Consider the following 21,010-nt stretch of genomic DNA (forward strand, 5'->3'; position numbering starts at 1 on the left):
GAACAAGTGCCTAGGTGATTCAGCATCGATTTTACCTGTTGAAGGTTTAGGGGTCGATTAAGAGTTGTCCTATGAAGAGGTACGTGTTGAGATTTTAGACAGAAAGATCAAGCAGCTAAGAACAGGGAGATTGCCACAGTGAAGTTATTGTGGAGGAATCATCTTGTTAAGGGTGCTACATGGGAGGCCAAGGTCGATATGAGATCCCGCAACCCTCATCTTTTCATCCCTTGAGGTTGGACTTCCTAGTGTTAAGTCTAAGTTTCCTTATCTCTCCATTGTTCGTTCCTATTGCTTGTTTGTGAATAGTATATATGTCATGTTCTGGCTGGCATTACGCTAGATAGTTAGTAGTGTCATTCCGGGGTGAATGTTCCTAAGGGGGGGATAACGTAACAACCCAAAAACAAATATGATAACTAACATTCTAAGGACCCTAGAACGAGACACTTTATCACCCTAGGCATACCCGCACGGACGACACCTCATCGGATGCACTAAACCCGTAAGGGTGGCTTCCACAACAAGGTGTTGGAGCAAAGGTCCCACGGCTCAATACGTGTGGAACCGGGTCCCCGGGCCTATGCACTCCCCTAGAAAACAACCTTGGTGACCTCGTTGAGCTAGGTGGGACAAAGCTGGAAAAGATTAGGACCCCAAATACGAGTTTACACCCGAGTGTGTCCAAACCGGACTTTAAAGGGGCAACCTTATGTTTGGAGGTTCTAGAGGTAAAATGATTTTTTCTAGGCAAAGGGTAATATCGTAATTACCCTAAACAACTAATTAATTTATATATTAATTTAATTAAGTGGTCGGTTCGGGTCGGGTCGATACGAAACAACCTGTTTTCGCGATAAGGCTCCACCAGGGTTCGAACCTTTGTGAGCATCGATTAAATAGATTAATTGGTGATTTAAAATTTGATTTTTTTGTAAGGGTATAATGGTCCTTCCACGTGTTATTAAATTAAAATAGATTTTTACCATTTAACAAAACTTTATTTGACTAAGTCCTAAACTAAAATCCTAATCCTAGGAAAACTCTCATCTCTCACAATCATCTCCCTCACGTCTCTCCACTTTTCTTTTTCACGTTTTATCTCTCTTCCTAAGGAACTACAATAAAAGAAAATTTATTAAAGTTCTTCACACTTGAAGGACTCACACGAAAATATAACAAAACAAGCTAACTGAAGACGTTAGGCAAGAAGTGGAGATTTCGGTCGAGTTTGGTGTTGAGGCTTTCGGTGTTGGACGTGATTTTGGAGGAGTTCTTTTGGTAGAAAGTTCAAGGTTTGAATGTCATAAATGTTATGGGTTTTCTTAATCTTGGTCCCTTTCCCAAGAGACCCCTAACATTCAGTCAATTCTAATCTAAAAACTAGGATTGTTTCCCCGTTGCATGTCCATGTCACTAGCTCCCATTGATTCGTAGGCTGGGTATGGTTGTTGGTAGATATTACGCATGTAATGTATTTTCGTGATGAATATGTTCATGGATGTGTGTTTGGAATCGTATGAATGACAACCTATGTTTTCCGAAAATATGTGAATGTGTGTGCAAAGTTAGCTGTGACTATTACCTTCGATTTGAGGTTCAAAAATGATATGTTATGGTTGTATTTTTACGATCAATAACTTATATAAATCGTGATGTTCACATGAAGTGTAATGTGGCTGATTTGAGTGAGAAACTCTTGGATACATAAATCCATGAAAATACACCTCAGACGTTCTAAATGAACCATGAGTTACCCTAAAAACTAATGTGTAAAGTTGATGGAAAGGATGCTGAAAAACTATAAAATTTCCAGCTACATATTGATGAGTTTCAGTCAAGTTAAAGTGTTTTAAAATGCTATGAATAATGAATCAAATGAGTGGTCACTGAGGATTGAATCAGTGACCGCACCTTGTTAAAAGTCATAGAATAATGTAAGTTAAAGAGTATGTGGTATGGGGGTTTTTAACCGTGACCTTGACTGGAAAATGAAACAATGAAAATAAAAAAAATGAGAGGAATGGAATTCGAACCCATAATCTCTCGATTACACTTAAGGAATTAGAACACACTAAAGGTTAAGGCGTGTGAGAATCGAACCCACGACCTCTAGGCTGATTAAGGGAATTAATGAGAAAAATAAAGTGAGGCTGTGGGGATTCGATCCCATACCCTCACGGTAAAATCGGAAAAGTCAAGGAAAAAGAAGTAGAAAAAAAAGGGGCTGTGGGAGATCGATCCCACAACCTCTCAGTCCCAAATGAACGAAGAGGAAAAAGAAAGAAAAAAATAAGGGAAAGTAAATATTGGCGTTGGGGCTCGATCTCTGATCCCCAAGCTGAAGTGAGGTTAAGTCAAAAATTATTTAAAAGACAAGTGTTAACCAAGGGATTCGAAATCGGGTTCCCTTGCCCAAACTCTGTATTGATACATAAGTCATATGTGAATAAATGTTCAAAGTAATGCTGCCCACATAGATCGAAATAAAGATCTTGGCATACATAAAAGATGCATAAGTCTTGTACCACCTTAGGAAGATATGAATCATATAAACGAACTATAAATGAAACCTCATGGCTTGTTTGTATTGACCCATAAGTCTAGCATACGTTTAAAAGTAAGTGAAACTAATATGTTTGCAATGAAATAATGAATACCTAGGAGGGTTAAGAAAGAGTGTGAAACACACTAAATGATCAAGTGCATTGGCATATGATTCAATGAACATTCACGTAAAAGGGGTGAGTAATTATGAAAAGCAAATGTGCTAATGTTAATGAATGTGGTGACCACATAATAAGAGGATAATGTGAAAGATGAGAGCAATCACAAATGATCCTAAATAAATCTTACCAAATTTTACTCACCTATGAGAGTGTAAAGCTAATAAAGAGACCAGTATCTATGAACACTCTAATGAAAGTATTGAGATTAATATAAATTTAATAGTAATGATGATATGAGAAATCATCTATTGAGCTATGATGTCCTCATACTAGAAGCAAGTTTCCATGACGTATGAGTTGAATGTAGTAGAACTTTATACTAGCACCAATAGACTACCTATGAGCGTCGGTGCCTTCTTTCTGGAAGGGAGGAGGTTCACGTAGCTCTCATGAGATTATATTGTTCGGCAGTCCAGGTATGGGTCTCCATATATCTCCTAGTATTCGAACCTATACTGCCAATATAGGGATCTGGCGGAGTTCAATTCCTATGTACGCTAGCATGATTTGGGTCACTTTGGCTGGTGATTCCACCTATTTTCGATGTGGGGGAGACACTGGATTTCATGATGCTCACCTGATCTATATCAGTTAAAGTTAAAGTTCCCCATGAATGAATGAGGCTATCCTCAAATGATGCACGTAATAAAATGAATGATACCAAACGTGTTTGGATAGGTTAATCAAAAGGTGAGATAGATTTAAGTAACTACACTAGGTCACTCTTGATCTTTGCACAGCAAACCTGATAAAAATCTTAAACTACTTCTTAGGCATAGCTGGTGTTTACACTAGCTTATGAATGTATAAAGTGAAGTACGTATGAATGAATGAAGCAGACTCTGTGTTTGCTAAAGATGGATCCCTAGTTGAAGTCCCATATGATGAGCACTCATTTTTGGGAAGTCTTGATGTCAAGTCTATAATTCATAAGTCTCATGGCGTATGAGCGAATGATATGAAAAATGTTATATGTTATATGCAATATGTTATATGCTATGTGTAAGACGTTTTGTTCTGTGTGCAATATGATACTTATGATGATGCATGTTACTCTAATGGCATGAGTTTCCTAATAAAAATTTCGTAGGTGCACTAACTTTTATAATCAATATTTGTCAAGTCTACTGACTTGAATTTCAGTAAATCATGTTGTTAGGAAAGAGCTATTCTTACTCATGCATTTCCTTGGTGTGTGCTTACATAGTACAAGTGTGTACTTATCCCATACAACTCTATATTTTTAGGTGTAGGCACAGGTGGAAGTTAGAGCTTACAAATACGAGGTTGCAGCTATCCGGACATGGAGCTTTCATCCGGATTTTGTACGCCCTCATGCTTTTGAGGATTTCTACTGTTATTTTTGAGCTTTGATGTAGGCTGTATCTAGTGGAGCTGGTTCCACTAGTGTTTCATTTCCACTTTCATTTCAGACTTTGTATTGGTGCCACTTTGGTAAAAATACGTTTAATGCAAATATGAACTATTTATGCAAGTTGATGATCTTCATGTTAGATGGTTGATTATGAACGTTTATGAGTTCAAATAGAATGTCTTATAATAATGTTAACTAACAAAAAGTTCAAATTTTCTGCGAAAATTAACCTATATGAAGTAACAATGATGTATGTAGGATTGTCTGCAACCTCTGAGAGGTCAACGACACCGGTCTCATTAGGGGTCTAGACTCCGGTCGTGACACTTATAGTCTCTTTCTTAGTTAACATGATTATGTGGGGTTATGGAGCTTCACATTAGCATTGCACTGGTAGGCTTGGGATAGGATTGTTGGTAAGGGTCTTGTATGTTGATGTTATAAACTCTAGTATATTAATTGTGGTCGTGAATGTATTTTGATCATTTTCATGTTGAGATATTCTTGTGATGATGTTATTCATGTTGATATAACTTTATGGTGATGTTTGTCTTGTGTTAGATATGAACTTTTCTTAAGTCATGTGATACTTATTGACTTATATTTGATATTTTTTTTGCATAAAAGCTTTCCAAATGACTTATCATGTTATAATGAAATGATCCCTTTCATGCATGTCTTCAAATTGTTTTATGTGCATAGGTTTCAATACATAGCACAAGTGATTGTATTAACAAATATTCTTCCACTTTTCCCAAACAGTTCAGGTTTGGGCCATTGAAGTATCAAGGTCGCTTTGCAAGAAGACATGGAATCATTTCCCAAGTTATTGGTAGGTCCTCATATTTTGAGGATATTTATCACTCTTCTATTCTACCTATGAGATTAACTACGTCTATATGACATTCTTTCTTTCCTTTATTGTTTTAGACTATTGTTGTATGATTATATGTGGTGTATTGTATGAGAGTAAAGTCTATGCCAAATATTTTAATCCTTTATTAGATTGTTTAACGTGAGACAATGCATTAAACTATTTATTATGGATTGGTTATATTGCCTAAACGAGAAGTCTATGTATACTTCCTAAACGAGGAGTCTATGTAAATTCCATGTATGATGAGTGAGAGGTCTATGTATACCTCACTATGTAAATGTTTTACTTTTCCGCATTTTGACCTCTTATGTGTTATGACAAATGCTAAGGGCTAGTCTAAGTCCTCTTCAAAGACGAAGATGCCGGTTACGTCTTAGGGGTGCTCCCAATTCGTTACACGTAGGTCACATATATACATAATTGGCACCACAACAATATCTTCCAATTCAACCTTCACATATACTCCTATTGTAGCAAAACCATATTTAGAAGAAAAACTCACCCTTTGCTCCCTCAAGTCTTGAGACATCACCCTTCCAAGAAATCACATCTAGAAGACCACCAGACAAGGGAAACAAAGAAGACATCATGTAGAGTTAAGCTATATGGAATGGCACAAGAGTAATGAAGAAAGTTAAACTTCTATCATTCTATAGTCTCTCGCTCATAGATGTGTCACGACTCACACTGATGAACAAGACTCTACTAGATGTGGCATTATGACACTTTGAACCCTAAGACCATTTTCATAACCCTATGGTCTAATAGAAAGTTTGTAACTATCAAGGGTAACCCTCGACGTTAAACGGTGCATTCGACCTCTAATAAGTCTTATGCGAGACCTTACATACCTCCATCGCGTAAACATAAAATAGTAAAAAATTTAAAAAATTTCATAAAAAAACATAAAGTTAAAACATCCCTTCATTTATAAACCACAAGTACATAGTTAACACACTAAATCTCATTTTTCCCTCTTAAAATCAACATCAATAGAATAGAATAGGGACACGTAACTTAAAAACATAAAATAATAATTTATATTATTATAAAAACATACACAACATCTTTACATGAAGGTCCTTCAATCATACGGACACAGTTGAACTTGAGAAAATATTTATCCAAGCCCTTCAATCTAGGGAAGATCCTCTAGCCATCACCATCTAACTTTGTGTAAAAAGATAAAGCAGAATGGTATTAGTATAAGAATGAACTAATTATGATAATCATGCGAAAAGATGCATTTTAATAGGACATTTAGTTAGAAACCATGCATCGTGCCCTTTTTGAACTTAATGAATATTTCTACAATAGGCACAACATAGACCAGTCCTGCAACAGCTAGTTGCTCGGCCTACATTATCATAAACATGGAAATCATTCATAATGACAATAAAGCCATTTATCACATTTTGGGGCACATTAAATAGATAAAACTCATTAACTTCCTCTTTACCTTAACTCCTTTCTTTACCTAGGGCAATGTATCACCATAAGGGTACCGAAGATGGTCTTTCCATAATTATGCTTCATCAACACAACCACGTTAATTCATAAAGTCATAAGCACATAATAGGAAATAAAATTCACATAAGAAATATCACCTAAGACAACCCCCAAGTCACACTAGTGCAATGCTCATGTCGCATCCAATAATACCACTCACACCAATTGTTCCTAAGAATCCACCCTAGACCTGGAATATCATATTCATCAAGTCATAATATCTTCATTTAACATTAGGCATACGACCAACATACCTTATCACATGATGTAAGAATGCATTTGTTTATTACAACTTTAGTCATAATTCTTTTAGTTTACATTATCGGTAAACCACCCTCACAACCCCTTCACAAGTTTAGTTGTGCAATGTACAAATGGAGTCCCCTTCCCCCGCACATACTACGCAAACCCAAAAAAAGTCATAAGTTAAATTCACATATATTATCATAGTTCATTTCTTGACATAAGAAAAGTCATTTTAACATGCATTCATAGTAAACAGATATAAACATAAGTCTTTGTTTCATAAAAGGCTCCAATCTTATCCTTTCTTAAAGTCAACTTCTAAAATGAATGGTTAGGGTCCATAGTCCTACCAATAGTAAGTAAACTTCTAAAGGAGTTGTTATGAGATTTCATATTCTTATCTTAGTTCATTCTTAAATTTCAGGACACATAGCCATAACCGACATAGACCATGTTTCCTACATGGAATCTGGTGTACTACTAACATAGAGAAAAGAGAGGCACTACTTGCCAAGGTATGACCTTCAAACATAATAGCCATTCTCGTGGATCCACTAAGATAATACCTATGGTGGCATGTAGTTATGAAGAAGTAGATTACAAGAAACCTTGACTTTCTAGACATGGAGGTTTTCATCTCATAAGACAACATCTATGATGAGAATCCAGACATGCTAAACGTGAAGGTCCTCTTATGGGAAACCGAACTTTCTAGACATGAAGATTCCACTCTCATTTTTCATGTTCGCACAGTGGTAAGCTCAAACTCCATTTTCAAACATCTTTAAGCCTTTAATTATCATTATTCATAAAGTAGGGTTTAGGGTCTTATTCCATTCATATATCAGATATCTCAAAGTTTACTAGGATGAGATTGCCCTTTCATCATTGAACCTACATTATGTGAGAATGTCCTTTCACATAATTATTTCATATTTATAATAAAGTGTAGTTTGGAGTACAATTGAGTGACACCTTTCAAGGGACTCACATTCACTAGATTGTCATAAACTTATTCATTGATACATTCATATGTGAGTGTATACATATGTGAGAAAGCCTTTCATATAGACACCTTCGAACAACACATGTTCATACATCGCTAATCATATACTTTTCATGCATAAGAAGACATAAAGGAGAATATGAGAATTATCCTTTCAATTAACACGATAAACATATCGTACTCATAGTCATGCATGGAGTGCGTGTGTACATATTCATCATCATGATCATGTAAGAGAATACCTATGATTTTAGGAAACCATCCTCCAAGGATCACAATACATTTACAATATCCCTAAAGCCATGAACAACTCACATATAGAGCATTTAGGGACTATAGACCACATACTTACATTATATCATATGAGCCAAGAGCATATTCTACATTAGAATAGTAGACTCCTAACATGCAAAAGATAATATATTCATATAGGGTTCACATAGGTATGGACCATTCTACAATAGTACTCGTCACAACAAAGTATATACCTTACCATAAAATCAACATAGACATTCTAATTTACATCATCAATACACATAGATCATGATACTAGAATTGAGGACTACACATATAACCTTCATACTCATGATAATCATCATATAAATTCAATCTATATTTATTTCCCTCATGGATATGATCACAACATGTAAAGACAGACAAGAATGTAAACAACGCCACCATAAGTGCATCATACCACACAACATAAACACCAATACTAAAGACTAGGAAATTAGGTCAATTTAAAAATACTCCAAGCTATTATCACCATACATAAATCCTCAATAATTCATAATAAATTGTTGTTGATAGCAATAATACCTCATAAACTAAGGATTATTCAATTAAAATCTAATCAAGATCACAAGACCCACTTTATAGGCTAAATTGAGAAATAGAGGATCATGGGTTCTTTTATGAATTCCATAGGAATTCGTAATAAAAACATTATTTCTGCATTCATTCATCATTAGAATGGCATAGAAAATCAGTTGACAAGGAACCCATGCTTAGATTGAAAATTTGGAATTTTGATCTTTGAATCCTTTTGAAAATCTTTGATAGGACTTCTTGAATGAAAGGTTATTAAAGAATAAATGATTAACATACCTTATTCACTGAATACCCATGAAATTGGCGAAGAAATAAGTTGAAAATCCATCTTCTAGCTTGAGTTTGAGCTTGGCCTCCAATGGAGGTTTGACAGAATTTTATCAAAGAAGAGGATTTTTTGGATTTTTGATTCTCATTGGGTATTTTTGTTTTGACGTACGAATGGCGGTAAATATTAATTAATAATTAAAAAAAACTACAAAAAATTCCCCCATATTAATTGGAACTTTTTAAAAAAAGTCATACATAACTTTCATTTTTAGAATTATCTTCGGGGAGAAAATCAGCATTGCGGAGATATTCCCTCAAGATTTTTGGAATTTAATTTTAGGACAGTAGATTCCACTACACGTCTATAATGCGGACCAAACATTTGGCCTATGGAGATCCTACTCTGGGATGCGGACATGTTTTACCCATGAACAACTTCTTGCTACCTTAGGCAGTTTGTTAGAAAATGGTTTGGTCCTCCTCAAGGACCCCTAGGTTGGTCCTTGAGGAGTCATAACCGGATTTTTGGACCCTAAAAATGTTTATTATTACACTAGGGTCACTTCCACAATTTTCAGACTCCAAAAAAACCCCTTAAAAGTAAGGCAAACATACAAGGACACACTAGACCCAAAAATGACTAGTTTACCGATGTCTTGGTCGTCCTTTGACGTTTAACTTCCAAACTGTTTATCACTGACTTCAATAGAATATTCATAATTATTTTAACATATTATTTACTCATACAACTCATGTGAGACTCTAGTTTATCCTATTTCTTTTGGGGGTGGTTACACATCAAATGGATGAAGTGGTAGAGAAAAATAGAGAATGGAGTAGGAGGCTGAAGTGGATTATATGGGAGGAACATTTGGTCTATCCTCTTAAGAAACTTATGATAGGAATAATTAGATAAAGATATAATTTGTCACGACCGGGAAGTACACCCTATAAGTAACATGGCGTACTTGACCTCTCGGAGCTCTTATCTGATTTCTTATCATTCATTCATCGCATTGTCATAAAATTAGTGGAAAATTGAAAACTTTTACATAGTATACACAAGGATAATAAAATACCCAAAAGAACCCTTAGGAACCGAAAAACCATCTATTTGGAAGTGGGGTGAAATTACAAGTTCACCCATCAACTTACAGTGAAGCTGCATGCAAGACACACTTCCAATCGACGGTTGCCCATCGACGGGGCGTAGATCCATACTGGGGTTGTCTTGTCCTCTGTGATGGATTCATAGGATTGGAATTGGTATCTTATCTCCCTAGGATAAGTACCAAACGAATCCCACCACCAACGGGGCGTCGACCAAGCCACCAACCGTTGTTTGCCATCCGTAGGTGGGACTGCATTTGGATGTTTTGGCCACAAACATTGGTCCTTCCTCAAGGACCCTTGGTTGGTCCTTAGGGATGTTTTCCGGACTTTTCCAACCCAAAAATTATATTCTATGACTTTAACACCTCCCACGTGAATTTCACCCCAAACGAACATTTAAAACTCGAGGAAACATGCTTAGACACACAAGGTCATTTCATGCCAAATCTTTCGAACGTCATGAACTTTCTTGTACGTTTGACCTCCAAACTTCAAGAAACTTTACACAATGCCTATATATTCTGTAATAACTCATTTAAAGACCTTATAAACTCATGAATCACACACAAACACATAAAACCACATATGATGCATATAGGTGACTTAGTCGTCAAACGTCCAATGGACCTAAACTCTTAGACACTGCCTCTTTAACACATAATAAAACTATTTAGGACCTTAAACCATCATGACCAACATGTTAGGATCTAGTTAACCTAAGTAATTTTTCGTGGTCTTACAAACATCTTTCCTAAGTAGAGTCATTATTAAGAATTATATACGTAAAAAACGAAGTGACCATTCCTATGCCCCCTTCACACCTTAACTAGAGAACATTTAGCTACTCTAGATAGGTACTTATTCAATTAACATACTTTATTAACTTAAGTCATTACATTCATTAGTTCATTTAGAAGACATGCATTACCTAAAGGCCATTCAAGTAATGGTCTTGAACAAGACCTCGGAACTCCCAATAACAGCTTCATACCCTATTGTGCAATGTCATGATAGCATCCCATACCACCACCTCAACTTCATAGAACTTCTATAATGCTAATAGGTATTCCATATGATAAGAATAGACAATAACCTACATAGACCATTATAGCAAGACATGGAATCCAAAGTTCTAACCTACTTCGATGAGGGTGTTCTACTTTCCAATGGTAGAACTTAGACACATCCCCTGTAGGCACATGGTTAAGGAATTTGAAGGGCATACTTTGTAATCTAGTCTCATTCTCTAACTAGAACTACTTCCCTTACGATACTCACTCTGTGCTAGCGTTCTTTCACATAGAGTAATTTATAGTTATGGTTCATGTAAAAGGGTTTCATATCAAGTTCATAACCCAATCGCTTTTACCCTACAAAAGAAAGGTCCACTAGGGCTACATCTCAATAGCGAGAACAATATCATGATGACTTTCTTAAGGATTAATATGATGTAGTTCCTGCCAATTAACATATGTCTATCATTCCTTTACCTTGAAGTATACCATTATGGCTAACGACTTCAACATTCATAACCTTACCACAAGGTTCAAGGTTTCACATAAGAGACCCTATTACTTAATTTAAGGTAACATGTCATTCATACATTCAAGACTAAAATACTTTAGAATCCTAAGTCAAGACATCACATATTCACTTTCATACATACATCAAGCAAGGGACACAAGTCAACCAGATAAGACACCATATACTTCATTTTAACTCATAATACATGTAATTCTAGAAGCACATAGAAACAACCCTTATCATCTTCAAGTCATCCTATATACTATCTTACCAACATAAATATGACCATCATATACTCAAATAGTTGAGTGGAAATAACATACATCAACCCTAAGACCATAAACACAAAGCCACATTCATAGTCTAACATGATCACCCACATAACATCGATAGAACACATATACTTTCACATTGCTTAACATGTAGATAGATATCATCATAATTCATAATAAACTACACAAATATTCACATTACTTCAAGAAGTTTTCCGACAAGGCAATGATCATCATAATACTTAAAAAAAACGCCGACAAGGCCACATGAATTGCAAGTAAAGTACATAACACCGCCACCATAAGTGGACCATACCAATAAAAACATAATTGAAGTCCAGTAATAATAAAAATAAAGGAAATAGGGCATCTTACCACCACATCATCCTCAACACCTAAATCCAATGCCAAATCACCCAATCAATATCACAAGGCCCTTACCCATGGCCATAACAAAAAATTAAACATAATTATAACAATATTCATGAAACTAGGTCAAATTAGTAAATATTCATCAATATAATGAAACCTACATGTAAATTTCAACAATTATTACATCAATAATTAGCCTTCATAAAACTACATTAGAATTCATCAACATTAGATCAATATCAAGTATTACATCACTTAGTAAAAAACTAAGGTTCATCCAATTCATGGGTTCATAGGAAATTTTTAGGTTAAAATAATCGATATAATAATAATTAAATCATTATTCAATTTTTATAAACCATTAATGCAAGAACCTATGGAATATATAATAAAATTGGATAACTCAACTTTAAAACATTAAAAACATCTTGAGAGTTGGGATACTTGATGAAGGGAGTTTTAAGGATAAAAATCCATACCTTTATGAATATAATCTTTAATTTCATGAAGAACATCCACTCTATTCTTCAATCCAAGCCCTTCCTTGAGTTTTGACTCCAATGGAGTTCTAGAGAGAATTCTAAGGGATTTGTGTTTTGACTTGGAAGAATGAAATCTTCTTGTGTTTTAGGATTATAAAAACATTTAAAATACCCAAAATACCCCTAATAAACCTAAAATACTCTAATTTGGATGTTGGGTGATATTAAAAGTTCACCCTTCACTTGGCAGTGAACTGCACACAGGGACAGTGCCCATCGACGGTTTGTCCCTTGACCAACGGACCATCCTGCTGGTCCGTGGTATGTGACTGAGACCTGCCATGGGCTTATCCTCCCCCACGCCTAAGTCTAAGATTAAGATACCCCACCAACGGTGCGTCGACTTACCCACCGGGCGTCGATTGCCAACCGTTGGTTGGGCTATCTTGGACAATTTTTGCACCCATCCGGGTCCTTCCTCAAGGACCCTTGGATGGTCCTTAGGGATGTTTGACGGGACGTTTCCAACACAAAAATTATTGTATATGAGTTTTTAACCTCTCACATGAATTTCATCCAAAATAAACACATAAAACTCGTTGAAACATGCCTAGACACACAAGGTCATGTCAAGGCAACACTTTCAAATGTCATGGACTTTCTTGGACGTTTGACCTCCAAACTTCATGAAACTTTACACACTACGTATATATGCTATAATAAATCATTTATGGACATTATAAAGTCATGAATCACACATAAAAACGTAGAACCACATATGAGTCACATAGGTGACTTAGTCGTTGAACGCCTTAGTCATCCATTTACGTTTGACTTCCAATGCACCTAACCTCCTAGACATTGCCTCAATACCCAATATTAATTAAATTAAGTACCTTAGAACACCATTAAAAACATGTTAGTCTCTAGTTCACCTAAGTTATTTTTCGGGATCTTACAATATGTGTTGTCTCATGAGATGGAAACCTCCACGTTTAACAAGTTTGGATTTCTAGTAAAAATTGCCTTGACCATTAACTATGTGACCACATAGGACTCTAGTTTAGTGGATACACCTAGATATCTATGTAAGAAAGGTTACACCTTAGGCAAGTGTTAACCCTCTCCTTTTGGTGTGGCAGTAGAACACCGGATTCCATGTAGCTCACGTAGTTTAATATCGGTTATTGCAACCTTTTTACCTAATGTAAAAGTAAATGAATAAAGTAAATTTATGAAATCTTAATAGGGATTTCTTAAGGGGTCTCTACGTAGTGTAAGGGAGGGTATGGAACATCTCTTACACATTACACTTGTAGGATCCTAAGAGAGAGTTGTAGTATTATTCTCTTATGACTACTTTGACTATGACTTGTGTATGATCATTATGTGTATGGAAATTTGTGATATGATATTAGGAATGTATGTATGAATTGTATTACTTAATGTGATACTTAGTTTTGGATGGGGTTATGGGATTCTACTCTTTGAATTGCACAAGTATTGGCTGGGTTGTCAACATGTTGGGGTGATATCATGTTGGGTTGGATTATGATGCTTACTTTATGTGCATATTGGATTTATCTAGTAAAAAGCATGTTTTAACTAAAATGTCCTTTTATACATACATTGATGATTTTTATGCATAGAAGTCATACGTAGTACGTATGATGTACTAACCCATATTTTCTTCCCTTTTTCCCAAACATTGTAGGTTTGAAACTTGGAGGAGATTTCAAGCCTAATTCTCAAGTCACTTGGATTTGCTTCTCCAAGTCGGTGAGTCCTCAAGTCTCAGGACAAGACCCTATGTTCTTACTTTTTAGTTCTTTTGTTATGTTGAAACACATTTACGTAATTTCCTATTTCTAGACTTCTTATTGATATAAGGGCTAAGTCCCAATTTCTACACTTATATTGTCTAGATGGTATGATGTGACAAATTTATATTCTATTTTCATATATGAAGTGAATTTGAACGTCCAAAGTAAAAGTTTTAAAATTTACTACATTTTTAATCTATGATACATGCTACGATAAATTCTAAGGTCTTGTATAAGTCCTTTTCGAGGTCGAATACGCTGTGTAAGACTAGAGGGTGATCTCGGGTTGTGATATTGTTTCCCTCTAATCAACAAACTCAAGGACTCGTCAATCCTTTTAATGATATCACTTTTCCCAAGGTGGGTGGAAATGTAGGTAATGATACTCTCTTCCGTCCTCTGTTGGGTGCAGTTATGACTAGTAATGAGCATGAGATGCTAACAAAGTTCTTGAAGTTGAAAACACCTTTGATCCATGGTTTTGAGTGTGTGGATGCATATGAGTTCATCCTAGATTACTATGAAAGGATTCATAACGGGAATTTTCCATTAGCACAGGGTTGAGAAGGTGGCTTCCTCAATATTTTCTTGATAACCATTAGATGATCATGTTGACCAAATTACACACACTCACACTCCATGTACTCTTAAAAACTAATATAGGTGTATGGAGTCTAATGAAAAGGTATTCTCATATGCACTAATGTCTACAACTATGCATGTAAAGCTTATGTCTATGAAGTATGTGATGTATTTATTAGCTAGGATGACTTGATAGGTGTACTAGTATGGATAGGGGTATGGGACCTTACTTATGCATTGCACATGAATAAAAATGCATGATTATGTTAATATATGAAAATAAGTGGTATTAATATTTTATGTGAAAGGTTTCTCACATGTATGTTGATCTTGTCGATGGAGGGGCCTTGAAAGGTGTTCTCAAGTGTACCCTAAACTAGATGGTGATTTACATATGCTATGTACATATGAAAGGGTTTATCATACGATTTAGGTTGATGAACTCTCATCTTTGACCTATGAGCTAACTATATGAGGAGTCAATCTCCTAAAGCCTAATTTTATAAAGTAATGTTAATAAAGGCTTTTCAATAAAGGGAACTTATCTTAACACCGAGTGAACTTAGAAGAGGGGTGACCCTTCCCAATGTTGGAAGGCTTGTTCACCATTGTCCTCACGAGGTGGATAACTAAAATGCCTCAATAGCTATAAATAGGGTTGACATGAGTGGATAACTACAATGCCCCATTTGTCATAAAGAGGGTTTCCACATATACCTCCAAGTTCCATAAACTATGTTTCTCGCACGGGATCTAGAAAGTGATATCATCTAATATGCTACCATATGTTAATGTTCTACCTTGGCTAGGTTGAGCACCTTCCCTTGGTGTAAGGTCTACAACACCAAATTCCATGTTTAGCACCCATGGTCTTAATGTCTTTTAAGGCTATCATTTCCCTAAAGTGACAATGGAAGTAAAGCTAGGACCCTAACAAGGATAACCTAAGTGAAGTTGCTTAGTGTAGGTGAGGGTTTGGGACTTAACCTATGCATTACCCAAGTAGCTCTTAAATGGAGTTATAGGAATGTGTTCTAATGTATATGATTATGTTTATATTTCTCATCCATGAAATTATAGTGACCAATACTTATTTTTATGATATGCATGGTATGAGTCTATATGAAGTGGTATTATTCTATATGCATAATGTTGGTCTTAATGACTATCTGATGAAGGTCTTTCTTGGCATGAATGAAGTTGTCTATGTTGCATTGTTTATGTATGAATTGCTTGTTAAGGATTTTAGTCTTTTGGTAGGTTTACTTAGAATGTGTGATGTTGTAACAACCCTAAAAATGGATATGCTAAGTAATGCTTAATGTGTCTAGAATGCCTACGATTAGACCGGGTTCACACGGACTGATGTGCGTAGAACCAGATCTCTGAACCCTTGTGAAATCCAAGCAAACTAACATGGGGAGTTAGTTGAGCTAGGAAAGGTTGGGTCCAGCCATGTAGGGCTCCCGAATATGAATATTTACCCGAATGAGTCTTTACTGGATTTAAAAAGAAGAAATCTTAAGTTTGGAGTGTCTAGAGGTAAAATGGCCTTTTTCCAGGCTATGGGTAGTATCATAATTATCCTAAATATGAAATTAATGATTTAATTAATAAGGTGGAGGGGCATTTTGGGGAGAGTGGGCTAAAATTGGCCTTTGAGTGAAGTCTTGCACCACACGGGTTCGAACCTAGGTGGAAGCAATAATTTAAATTATTTTAATTAAATTGCTAAATTATTTTAATTAATTAATAATTATTAAATGATTTAAGAAAAAGGAAAAATCATATTTTTTAAAAGGTTTGAAAGAGTCCTAGTTTGAATAAGTCTTTAACTAAGCCTAAACCACCTTTCACGTTTAACTCTCTCTCTTTCTCACGTCAAAAACTCTCTTTCTTTTCACATTCTCTATGCAAAAATACAAGAACTGACCAGCAACTAAAAGTTCTTCACACTTGAAGAACGTTCACGTTAAAAATATAATCAAAACATAAACCGTGATGTTCATATGAATTATAATGTGGCTGATTTGAGTGGAAACTATTTGCTAAATGAATCCATGAAAATGCACCAAAAGATGTACTACATGATCCATGAATTACCCTAAGAACTAATATGTAATGTTGATGAAAAGGATGCTGAAAAACGTACATAATTTCCAGCTATATGTTTATGAGTTTCGGTCAAGCTAAGTGGTTTAGTATGTTATGAATAATAAATTAAAATGACTGAGGTCATTGAGGATCGAACCCATGACTTCACCATGTTAAAAGTCATAGAAATAATGTATGTTACAATGAATGTGGCAAGGGGGATTAGAACCAGTGACCTCGACAAAAAATGAAAGTACAAAAACAAATAAGAAATGAGAGGAGTGGGATTCGAACCCACCACCTCTCAGTCAGATTTAAGGTAAAGTTAAAAGAAAAATAAAAGGTTCAGGCATGTGGGAATCGAACCCACGAACTCTAGGAAGAATGAAGGGAATTTAAGGAGAAAATTAAAGTGGGTTGTGGGGGTTTGAACCCATACCCTCTCTGTCACGACCCAACCCGATGGGCCGTGACTAGTGCCCGTTTTGGACACCCACATACAAACCTGCTAAGTATAACCAACTGAAACTAAGACAATATGGAATTTAATCAAATCAAGCCAACCCCAACGTCATATATATATAAGAGGACCTGTCTCATAAGGAGTCATAACCATTCAACCATAACAGCATACGCGAGCCGACAAGGCTGCCACTACACAATACACAATGATGTACGCAGCCGACAAGGCTGCCCCTGTACAAGCGGACATCCAAAACAAACCATGTCCAGACCATTATCCAAAACATATATATACAACCCACATAATGTCCATAGACCTCTAAGAGTACATTAGTGAAACTCGACGGGACAGGGCCCCGCCATACCCATAGACGAGCAAAAGACTACACAAAAGTTATGTACCAAAACGACTGGGCTCCGGAACAGTGGAGCTCTCCCAATCAGCAGAGTAGATATCCTAGGCGGGAGGATCACCGAACTGTGCGTCTACACCTGCGGGCATGAAACGCAGCCCCCCGAGGAAAGGGGGGTCAGTACGGACAATGTACTGAGTATGTAAAGCATAAGGTAAAGATGACAGGATACCAATATGGCAAGTCGAAACAAAATATCGCTACACATATACCCTTTTAAGTGAAAATCATGCATATATTTAACATTTAAGGTGCCCAGCTTCCCTAGTAAGGGGCTCGGCAAAATAATCATCACGTCATCTCCGTCATCATCATCATCATAACCATCCTCATCACCAATCATATATATAATATACATACCCGGCCCTCTAGTGAGGAACTCGGTGACATATGCAAGAAACTCCGCACGAACATTACCCGGCCCGGGACTCGGTGAAATGATAAAGGACTCTATGCACGAGCAGAATATTATGAGCAACCATATGCAATTAAAATCATTTCTTATAACTCAATAGAACAATCAACGTGAACCAGCAAGGAGTATTACCAAAGATTAATGTTTTATCAAGATTATGAACCTTTAATACGATATGGAAACGTAAAATCTCAATGACTCTAAGAAGCACTACCATAGATATTAGAGATCATCATAGCCTTAGACATAGCCGATATATAGAGGAATAATTGTGGAAGCAAGAATATACGTCACTTAGACGCTCTAGAGGTAAGTATCAAATCTGTCCGTTATTCGCTTATTTTTAAAAGTCATGCCAAACAAAGAAAGAAGGGACAACGTTACATACCGAATAATCGAGCCGCACGTCCAATATTTACTGCTCAAGCTATTAATCTATAACAAGCAACAATCGTGCCGCAATTAGATAAACATCGTGCTTTACTTTCTTGTAAGCTAGCTAATAATCTAACGAAAATTCGGCAGCACTTCCCCTATTTTCCTTACTTCGTCCCAATCCGACAACAACCCAAATTATCCACAGCAATACCAATAACACATATAACCCAAAGAATCATATTAAACAGCCCCCTCCCCAAAACAGTTCCGTCTCAGCAACCATAGCAGCGAAGCAACGACACACCGAGCGATAACTCGTTTTATAATTCGCAACACATCTACCTTATCGTATTCATCCTTTGGAGTATATACTCATAATCACATTCAACATATACATAATGCCAAAACAGAATTTTCCTGCAGTTTGCTTTAATCAAAACAGCCCAAGCACCAACACGACACCACTAATAATCCGATTATGGTTTCCGTTCATACTTAGCACATTCAATAACTAAAACAAACTTCCTAAGCTACTGGTCACGCCCCCTTCTTAAAATTAATGGATAATTAACAAGGGTATTCTAAAGAATTAACACACCAAACAAGGAGATTACTAACCAAATTATTTGCAGCTGCTGGCCAAGAGTTGCAGGGTTGGTTTCTCCATTTCCATGGCTGCCTAAGACAAGTGGTGAAGAAGAAGATGATATGCAGCAATGCATTTCACCACTTTATTTAGCATGGAGTGGATTTCTCCACCTCATTTAATAGTATGAAGTGGAGGCAGCCCCCCTCTACACCTGTCCACTAAGGCCAGCCCACAATCTGATCCCTTTTTAATTTTTTCCTTGAGTGGTGGGGCCCACTGGATTAAATTAATCCTAATCAGCCACCAATTATGAGTGGTGGGGCCCATTGGATTAAATCAATCCAAATTAGCCACTAATTAATCCCTCACTTAAAGTTAATGGCACTTACATTAGCCAACTCATACTTAATATCACATTTGGAAATAACATCCTTGCCTAATATTTCTTTACGTCTTCTAGATCACGATGCGCACTACGTATAAAAAAAAATACGAGGCATAACATCCTTCCCCCCTTAGGAACATTCGTCCTCGAATGTTAAGTTAGCGTCTTGCAAAAACAAATTCCAGCGAGGTCTCTCTAAAAGTTATACCTATCAACCTGCATTCCGTAACTTACAGATGCCTCACAGCTACATAATCTCATTATCTATCAATATAGTCAAGCCAGAAATTGAATTACCTGCAGGTACGGGGAACAAGTAAGGATACTTATTCTTCATTTCGTCTTCCGCTTCCCAAGTCATCTCCTCCCTATTGTTATTTTGCCACAACACTTTGACGGAAGCCACATCCTTAGTACGTAACCTTCTAACCTGACGATCAAGTATAGCCACGGGTTTCTCCTCATATGACAACTCATCTGTTATCTGAATATCATCTACAGGGAATACTCTAGAAGGATCACCAATACATTTACGTAGCATCGATACATGGAAGACTGGATGTACCGCCTCCAAATCAGATGGTAGATCCAACTCATAGGCAACCTTGCCTATCCTACGAACAATCTGATAAGGCCCAATGTATCTCGGACTGAGCTTCCCCTTCCTGCCGAATCTCATCACACCCCTCATGGGTGAGACCTTCAGGAATACCCAGTCACCAATCTGAAACTCCAAATCTCGACGCCGATTATTTGCATATGACTTATGTCGACTCTGGGCTGCTAATAATCTTTCTTGAATAAGCTTCACCTTGTCAACAGCTTGCTGAATCACATCTGGGCCTATTAACTTAGTCTCGCCAACATCAAACCAACCAATAGGTGATCTACACTTCCTCCCATATAAGGCCTCGTACGGTGCCATCTGGATACTAGAATGGTAGCTATTATTATAGGCAAACTCAATGAGCGGCAAGTGGTCATCCCAGCTGCTTTTGAAGTCAATAATACAGGCGCGCAACATATCTTCTAGTGTCTGAATAGTACGCTCAACCTGCCCATCAGTCTGAGGGTGAAATGCTGTGCTAAGTTAGTTCACCTGTGTCCCCAATCCCTTCTGAAACGATCTCCAAAAGTTGGCAGTAAATTGAGCTCCTCTGTCTGATATAATGGACGTGGGAACCCCATGAAGTCTCACTATCTCCCTGACATATAACCTCGCATAATCTTCAGCCGAATAAGTAGTCCTGACTGGAAGAAAAT

This window comes from Solanum pennellii, chromosome 1 (genome assembly GCF_001406875.1).
Source record: "Solanum pennellii chromosome 1, SPENNV200".
Lineage (NCBI taxonomy): Eukaryota > Viridiplantae > Streptophyta > Magnoliopsida > Solanales > Solanaceae > Solanum > Solanum pennellii.